An 8,991-nucleotide genomic window follows, 5' to 3' on the forward strand; every position below is an offset into this window, starting at 1 on the left:
GCTAGCGGGTAGCTACCGGTAACTTTTAGCAACTATGGTTAGCTGTTTCCAATGTTATTTCACGCTTAAGAGTACCTGTAATTGAGCCAGCTAGCTGCCACCTTCAGCTGTTTTTCTAACCTCATTATCATTAACGTTAGGTGGTTGGTAGCTGCTGTACTTAATTTCGGCTACTGATTGCAGTCTGCCAGTTTGGCTTTATACATAGCTTGGGCTTTGTCGAGTAAGGCTTAAACTATGTATTTAGATTGTAGTTAGGTACTATAGGTAGGCATCGTGGGCTGTATATTATTAAGTAGTATAGGTAGGCATCGTGGGCTGTTGTGGGTAGCTGTTGTGTAGTTATTGTAGGTTACTTTTGTATTCGGCGGTGCCGGATGTAGCACGAAGCTAGCTAGCTAACTCACCTCCTGGATTAGCTGGCGAGTTGCTATTAGCAACGGTTGCAACTAAAAACAATATCCTTTTAGCCAGCTACATTCGTTCGCAGCGACGCCGTTTTTCAAACAAAGTCAACACAGTAGCCATTGCTAGCCAGCCAACACTACCAGCAGGCTGTGGTAGCTAAATACAATATCTTTGTGCTAGCTACCCAACGTTTAATCGTTGCTGCGTTATGAAAGGTAAGCTTGGCTTCTTATATGGTGTTGAGTTAAGCTTAAACCATGTATTTAGATTGTAGGTAGGTATTGTAGTTTGGTATTATAGGTAGCTTACTCAGGTAGTTATTGAAGGTTATTGTAGGTAATTATTGTAGGTAAGGACTGTATTCGGCGGACTCCGGCGAAGCACGAGGCTAGCCTACCCACTACTTGGACCAACAAAGCTAGCTAGCTAGCGGGTAGCTACTGGTAACTTTTTGCAACTATGGTTAATTGTTTCCAATGTTATTTCATGCTTAAGAGTACCTGTGATTGAGCCAGCTAGCTGCTACCATTCAGCTGTTTTTCTAACCTCATCCGAGGCATTAACGTTAGGTGGTTGGTAGCTGCTGTACTTAATTACAGCTACTGATAACAGTCTGCTGTAGTTTACAACAATTCTAATTTCTAAAGTGGAAGTTGGGAGAGTTTTACTCGGGTGGTTCAGTGAAACAATTATAGTTTCTGAGGTGGAAGTTGGGAGAGTTATATATATTTTTTTTGGGTGAGGGAGGCCTGCTCTCTCCTTTCCCTGATGTTTAGTTCATTTCATCCCGATCTCCTCTGCATTATTGTAGCCATCTGCTGCAGCCTGTCAACTATGCCTCTGCCTATCCCTGTTCTCTCCTCTCCGCACAGGCTACACAAACGCCTCACACCGCGTGGCTGCTGCCTCTCTAACCTGGTGGTCCCTGCACGCACCACACACCTGGAGTTCCAGGTCTCAGGCAGCCTCTGGAACTGCCGTTCTGCCGCCAACAAGGCTGACTTCATCCCAGCCTATGCCACCCTCCAGTCCCTCGACTTCCTGGCACTGACGGAAACATGGATTACCACTGAAAACACTGCTACTCCTACTGCTCTCTCCTCGTCTGACCATGTGTTCTCGCATACCCCGAGAGCATCTGGTCAGAGGGGTGGTGGCACAGGAATCCTCATCTCTCCCAAGTGGTCATTCTCAATTTTTCCCCTAACCCATCTGTCTATCTCCTCATTTGAATTCCACGCTGTCACAGTCACTAGCCCATTTAAGCTTAATATCCTTGTCATCTATCGCCCTCCAGGTTCCCTTGGAGAGTTCATCAATGAGCTTGACGCCTTGATAAGTTCCTTTCCTGAGGATGGCTCACCCTTCACAGTCTTGGGGGATTTCAACCTCCCCACGTCTACATTTGACTCATTTCTCTCTGCCTCCTTCTTTCCACTCCTCTCCTCTTTTGACCTCACCCTCTCACCATCCCCCCCCACTCACAAGGCAGGCAATACGCTTGACTTCATCTTTACTAGATGTTGCTCTTCTACTAATCTCACTGCAACTCCCCTCCATGTCTCCGACCACTACTTTGTATCCTTTTCTCTCTCGCTCTCCTCCAACACTACTCACTCTGCCCCTACACAGATGGTAACGCGCCGCCGCAACCTTCGCTCTCTCTCTCCCACTACTCTCTCCTCTTCCATCCTATCATCTCTTCCCTCTGCTCAATCCTTCTCCCTCCAATCTCCTGATTCTGCCTCCTCAACCCTCCTCTCCTCCCTTTCTGCATCCTTTGACTCCCTGTGTCCCCTATCCTCCCGGCCGGCTCGGTCCTCCCCTCCAGCTCTGTGGCTTGATGACTCATTGCGAGCTCACAGAACAGAGCTCCGGGCAGCTGAGCGGAAATGGAAGAAAACTAAACTCCCTGCCGACCTGGCATCTTTTCACTCCCTCCTCTCTACATTTTCTTCATCTGTTTCTGCTGCTAAGGCCACTTTCTACCACTCTAAATTCCAAGCATCTGCCTCTAACCCTAGGAAGCTCTTTGCCACATTCTCCTCACTGCTGAATCCTCCCCCCCCCCCCTCCTCCCTCTCTGTGGATGACTTTGTCAACCACTTTGAAAAGAAGGTTGACGACATCCGATCCTCGTTTGTTAAGTCTAATGACACTGCTGGTCCTGCTCACACTGCCCTACCCTATGCTTTGACTTCTTTCTCCCCTCTCTCTCCAGATAAAATCTTGCGACTAGTGACTGCAGGCCGCCCAACAACCTGCCCGCTTGACCCCATCCCCTCCTCTCTTCTCCAGACCATCTCCGGTGACCTTCTCCCCTACCTCACCTCGCTGATCAACTCATCCTTGACCGCTGGCCATGTCCCTTCCGTCTTCAAGAGAGCGAGAGTTGCACCCCTTCTCAAAAAACCAACACTCGATCCCACTGATGTCAACAACTACAGACCAGTATCCCTTCTTTCTTTTCTTTCCAAAACTATTGAGCGTGCCGTCTTTAGCCAACTCTCTTGCTATCTCTCTCAGAATGACCTTCTTGATCCAAACCAGTCAGGTTTCAGGACTGGTCATTCAACTGAGACTGCTCTTCTCTGTGTCACGGAGGCTCTCCGCACTGCTAAAGCTAACTCTCTCTCCTCTGCTCTTGTCCTTCTAGACCTGTCTGCTGCCTTTGATACAGTGAACCATCAGATCCTCCTCTCCACCCTCTCCGAGCTGGGCATCTCCGGCGCGGCTCACTCCTGGATTGCGTCCTACCTGACCGGTCGCTCCTACCAAGTGGCGTGGCGAGAAGCTGTCTCCGCACCACGTGCTCTCACCACTGGTGTCCCCCAGGGCTCAGTTCTAGGCCCTCTCCTTTTCTCCCTATACACCAAGTCACTTGGCTCTGTCATATCCTCACATGGCCTCTCCTATCATTGCTACGCTGACGATACACAACTAATCTTCTCCTTTCCCCCTTCTGATAACCAGGTGGTGAATCGCATCTCTGCATGTCTGGCCGACATATCAGTATGGATGACGGATCACCACCTCAAGCTGAACCCTGGCAAGACGGAGCTGCTCTTCCTCCCGGGGAAGGACTGCCCGTTCCATGATCTCGCCATCACGGTTGACAACTCCGTTGTGTCCTCCTCCCAGAGTGCGAAGATCCTTGGCGTGACCCTGGACAACACCCTGTCGTTCTCCGCCAACATCAAGGCGGTGACCCGATCCTGCAGGTTCATGCTCTACAACATTCGAAGAGTACGACCCTGCCTTACACAGGAAGCGGCACAGGTCCTAATCCTGGCACTTGTCATCTCCCGTCTGGATTACTGCAACTCGCTGTTGGCTGGGCTCCCTGCCTGTGCCATTAAACCCCTACAACTCATCCAGAATGCCGCAGCCCGTCTGGTGTTCAACCTTCCCAAGTTCTCTCACGTCACCCCCCTCCTCCGCACACTCCACTGGCTTCCAGTTGAAGCTCGCATCCGTTACAAGACCATGGTGCTTGCCTATGGAGCAGTGAGGGGAACGGCACCTCCGTACCTTCAGGCTCTGATCAGTCCCTACACCCAGGCGAGGGCATTGCGTTCATCCACCTCTGGCCTGCTGGCTCCCCTTCCTCTGCGGAAGCATAGTTCCCGCTCAGCCCAGTCAAAGCTGTTCGCTGCTCTGGCACCCCAATGGTGGAACAAGCTCCCTCACGACGCCAGGACAGCGGAGTCACTCACCACCTTCCGGAGACATTTGAAACCCCACCTCTTTAAGGAACACCTGGGATAGGATAAAGTAATCCTTCTACCCCCCCCCCCCCCCCCCCCCCCAAAAAAAATGCTAAATGACGTAAATGTGCCCTTGAGCAAGGCACTTAACCCTAATTGCTCCTGTAAGTCGCTCTGGATAAGAGCGTCTGCTAAATGACTAAAATGTAAATGTAAATGTTAAGCTCCAAATGGTTCAAAACGCTGCAGCCGTTCTCACACACACTAAGTTCTGGCAGCACATCCCCCCTGTCCTCCATGAGCTCCACTGGCTCCCTGTCTCCCAACACATTGATTACAAGATCCTCCTTCTGACCTACAAAGCCCTCCACCACCTTATCTCTCAGACCTTCTTCTCCTCTACTAGATTAAGATCACTTTATTGATCAATTGCACACAAGGTCCAACCGAAATTTGACTTCCGCTTTTAACCCAACCCCTCCGAAAGACACACATACATAAACAGGTTTTGGAGAGGTGCAGGGGGCTGCCACATTGGGTGCCCGGTGAGCTGTCATTGTGGGGGGTTAAGTGCCTTGCTCAAGGGCACAAGGGCAGACAATGGCCTCTAGGATTTGATACCAGCAACCCTCTGGTTGCCAGCTCACTTCCCACCAGATTTTTCCCATCAGACCTGGGATGTGAACTGGCAACCCTTCGGTTGCTGGCTCGCCTCTAACCGCTAGGCTACCTGCCGCACCAACCTACACGCTCACTCCGCTCCACCACAGCAGGCCACTTTGACATCCCCAGGTCCAAGCTCCAGAGCTTTGGCGACACGGCCTTCTCCAGGGTTGCTCCTAGGCTCTGGAACTCCCTCCCTCCAGCCATCCATGACTCTGAGTCCATCACCATCTTTCAGTCCCACCTCATCCAAACTCCTCTGTTCCCTCCCTCCCACTCTCTTTATTTTTCTAACTCTCACTCTCACACACTCTCACTCTCACACACTCACACACTCACACTTACACTCACGTCCTCTGACTTCGCTGGCCAGTTTGCAGAGCTCAGACCAGACTTGACAAGCAAACAGCTTTCTCCATAGGCTCCCCATTCTTCCCCTTGGCTAGGTCCGTCTCCCAGTTGCAGTATAAACATTCCTTTCTTTGGTCGACGGAGCCCGCTCTGAAAGAGAACATTTCATTGGAGCTGGATAAAGGGCACTCATGCCAGGGAAGCACAGCCTCCCCCTCCCTCCCACAGATGAGGGGGCCCTACTCTGAGAAGGCCAGTGATAAACAGGACAGAGGGTCAGTCGCTAAGACAATTATAGGCCTCTCTAATTAAAATAGCTCCCCCTTGGAGGTTGGGAGAGGGATAAGGGTCTGAGGCCTCCCCTGTCAGCCCTCATCGCAGTCACTAGAGAGAGGCCATTGTTGGTGGCCACAGAGCTCTTGTAGGGGCTCAACAATGCCCATGATATGAGCTCTACTGAGTATGAGGGAGGCCATTTCAAGACATGGCTGGAGAGAGTACAGAGCAACACTTGAATTCGAATGTATTTTTCCCCTTATTTGAAGGGGCTTGTACAGTACTAGGGTATGATGTCATGACAAGTCCGTAACCCCTGTTACGCTTTCTGAAATTAAGGATGTTACATTTAAACTGTACTTCAGCTATATGTTTCTGGTGCTTCATTGAACTAAAAATAATATGTGAGCTCTATTCATGTTTGTTGTGTTTCTGCTTGCCTAGACTATGCAGAGCCAGATGTGATGGCTGGGGGAGAGAAGCTTGGCTCCACCTTCCGGCCCACAGTGGAGGTGGGCTACACCGTCCCCTTCACTTTCAACCACTATGACACCCCTGGAAAGCTCCTAGAGCACACTGAGCCCCTGCCCCTGGAGCCCGAGTATGCCACCCCATTCAGTGACCAACCCCCAGATCTCAATCTGGCAACTCCACAGGGGACACTACACAACAACAAACATGTGCTGCCTATGGTTTCTACAAGGACAAGGACCACAATAACCCAGGCCCAGTATGACTGCCCCTCTCACAGAGAGTTGCCCAATGGCTATTGCACTACGTCTCTCCATGCCAATGGCCCATGCCCGGCCAGTGTGGTCTACACTGAGCCTGAGCCCCTGTCTTCTAACTCTCTACTACAGCACACATATGAGGAGCCTTTCAGAATACAGCAAGCTCAACCAGGGACGGAACAGACTTAGGTCTCTATTCAACCTGTATCACGGAAGCGTTACATATTGCGCACTATAAATGTAAAGGTAATTTCCGATTGAGTCGACACGTGCAGCGTTTACTGTGAATGCAGTCTCCGCTAACACAGGAACATTGCCTTTAAATTTAAATCACGCTGTAACTCTGAATTTCGCGCTACGGATTGAATAGAGCCCAACCTGGTACACACAGCCTTACTCTTCTCATTGGCTGTGTGTACCAGGTTGCACTTGGTGGCACCATTGGCTGCTCTCTGCTTGGCACTCCCACTCCTTGGGCCACCCTATTGGGCAATGCAGGGACCATTCATGACCAGTACCGTGCAACATTGATGACCTGTTATTTACAAGAAAATGTGTCTAATGGCTTAGCATCAATAGGCTATATATTGATTCCAATTAACTAATATACAGTGGGGAAAAAAAGTATTTAGTCAGCCACCAATTGTGCAAGTTCTCCCACTTAAAAAGATGAGAGAGGCCTGTAATTTTCATCATAGGTACACGTCATTATTGACAGACAAAATGAGAAAAAAAATTCCAGAAAATCACATTGTAGGTTTTTTAATGAATTTATTTGCAAATTATGGTGGAAAATAAGTATTTGGTCAATAACAAAAGTTTCTCAATACTTTGTTATATACCCTTTGTTGGCAATGACACAGGTCAAACGTTTTCTGTAAGTCTTCACAAGGTTTTCACACACTGTTGCTGGTATTTTGGCCCATTCCTCCATGCAGATCCCCTCTAGAGCAGTGATGTTTTGGGGCTGTCGCTGGGCAACACGGACTTTCAACTCCCTCCAAAGATTTTCTATGGGGTTGAGATCTGGAGACTGGCTAGGCCACTCCAGGACCTTGAAATGCTTCTTACGAAGCCACTCCTTCGTTGCCCGGGCGGTGTGTTTGGGATCATTGTCATGCTGAAAGACCCAGCCATGTTTCATCTTCAATGCCCTTGCTAATGGAAGGAGGTTTTCACTCAAAATCTCACGATACATGGCCCCATTCATTCTTTCCTTTACACGGATCAGTCGTCCTGGTCCCTTTGCAGAAAAACAGCCCCAAAGCATGATGTTTCCACCCCCATGCTTCACAGTAGGTATGGTGTTCTTTGGATGCAACTAAGCATTCTTTGTCCTCCAAACACGACGAGTTGAGTTTTTACCAAAAAGTTATATTTTGTTTTCATCTGACCATATGACATTCTCCCAATCCTCTTCTGGATCATCCAAATGCACTCTAGCAAACTTCAGATGGGCCTGGACATGTACTGGCTTAAGCAGGGGGACACGTCTTGTACTGCAGGATTTGAGTCCTTGGCGGCGTAGTGTGCTATTGATGGTAGGCTTTGTTACTTTGGTCCCAGCTCTCTGCAGGTCATTCACTAGGTCCCCCCGTATGGTTCTGGGATTTTTGCTCACCGTTCTTGTGATCATTTTGACCCCACGGGGTGAGATCTTGCATGGAGCCCCAGATCGAGGGAGATTATCAGTGGTCTTGTATGTCTTCCATTTCCTAATAATTGCTCCCACAGTTGATTTCTTCAAACCAAGCTGCTTACCTATTGCAGATTCAGTCTTTCCAGCCTGGTGCAGGTCTACAATTTTGTTTCTGGTGTCCTTTGACAGCTCTTTGGTCTTGGCCATAGTGGAGTTTGGAGTGTGACTGTTTGAGGTTGTGGACAGGTGTCTTTTATACTGATAACAAGTTCAAACAGGTGCCATTAATACAGGTAACGAGTGGAGGACAGAGGAGCCTCTTAAAGAAGAAGTTACAGGTCTGTGAGAGCCAGAAATCTTGCTTGTTTGTAGGTGACCAAATACTTATTTTCCACCATAATTTGCAAATAAATTCATTAAAAATCCTACAATGTGATTTTCTGGATTTTTTTTCCTCAATTTGTCTTTCATAGTTGACGTGTACCTATGATGAAAATTACAGGCCTCTCTCATCTTTTTAAGTGGGAGAACTTGCACAATTGGTGGCTGACTAAATACTTTTTTCCCCCACTGTATTTCGTAAATAAAATGGCACAAAAAGTACAATATAAATTACAAATCAAAGTTGAACATATTTGAAAGCTGAAATGCTCATTGAAGTGTCATATGAACTTGTTATACAGTTTAAATATTTGTCTTACGGGAGCTGTACAAAAAAGAGCATGTATTGGAAACAGCAAAATTACTGATTACAGTGTATTATCTTGTATCAAGTTGTGACACCATTTGACTCATCTGTTTAGATAATGCTTACTATTTTTCATTTTTTACTATGATATTTTTGTAAAGAATTTTCAGAGTGAACTGAATGACACTGAAATGTGAATATTTTTGTACTGGAAAGTGAAGAAAATATTCAGTGAAGAATAGAGTTATTTCTATTATATTTAACACTATTTTATCTGGGGCTCAAATGTTTGTGTACAGATATAAAAGTGTGTGTTGTGGTTGAAAAAAACAGACACCCAAAGTAAAGAAAATGATGTGTGAAGAAAACGTAAGACCAATCATTTTTATTTTGTATTAAATTACAGGTTATGCCCAAAAGTACCCATACACAATCACATTGACCAGTTGTGGGGTTATTGACTAGGCTACACGTGATATAAATTTTTTGGGATTGCGTTCATATTGTGGAACATTTCCCTCATCAGAC

At 47.6% G+C, this 8,991-nt stretch overlaps 1 pseudogene across 1 annotated transcript in view; it reads left to right on the plus strand.

The window, feature by feature from the left end:
* LOC311140023 (discoidin, CUB and LCCL domain-containing protein 2-like) overlaps positions 1 to 6,325 on the plus strand; it is a 47,406-nt pseudogene extending 41,081 nt beyond the window's left edge. The window contains exon 15 of the transcript in view: positions 5,850 to 6,325. The product of the transcript in view is annotated as a discoidin, CUB and LCCL domain-containing protein 2-like (transcript). The remainder of the gene's footprint in view (positions 1 to 5,849) is intronic.
* Positions 6,326 to 8,991: the final 2,666 nt, after the last annotated feature.

This window comes from Coregonus lavaretus, assembly GCF_964263955.1.
Source record: "Coregonus lavaretus genome assembly, chromosome: 13".
In the NCBI taxonomy this organism is placed as follows: domain Eukaryota; kingdom Metazoa; phylum Chordata; class Actinopteri; order Salmoniformes; family Salmonidae; genus Coregonus; species Coregonus lavaretus.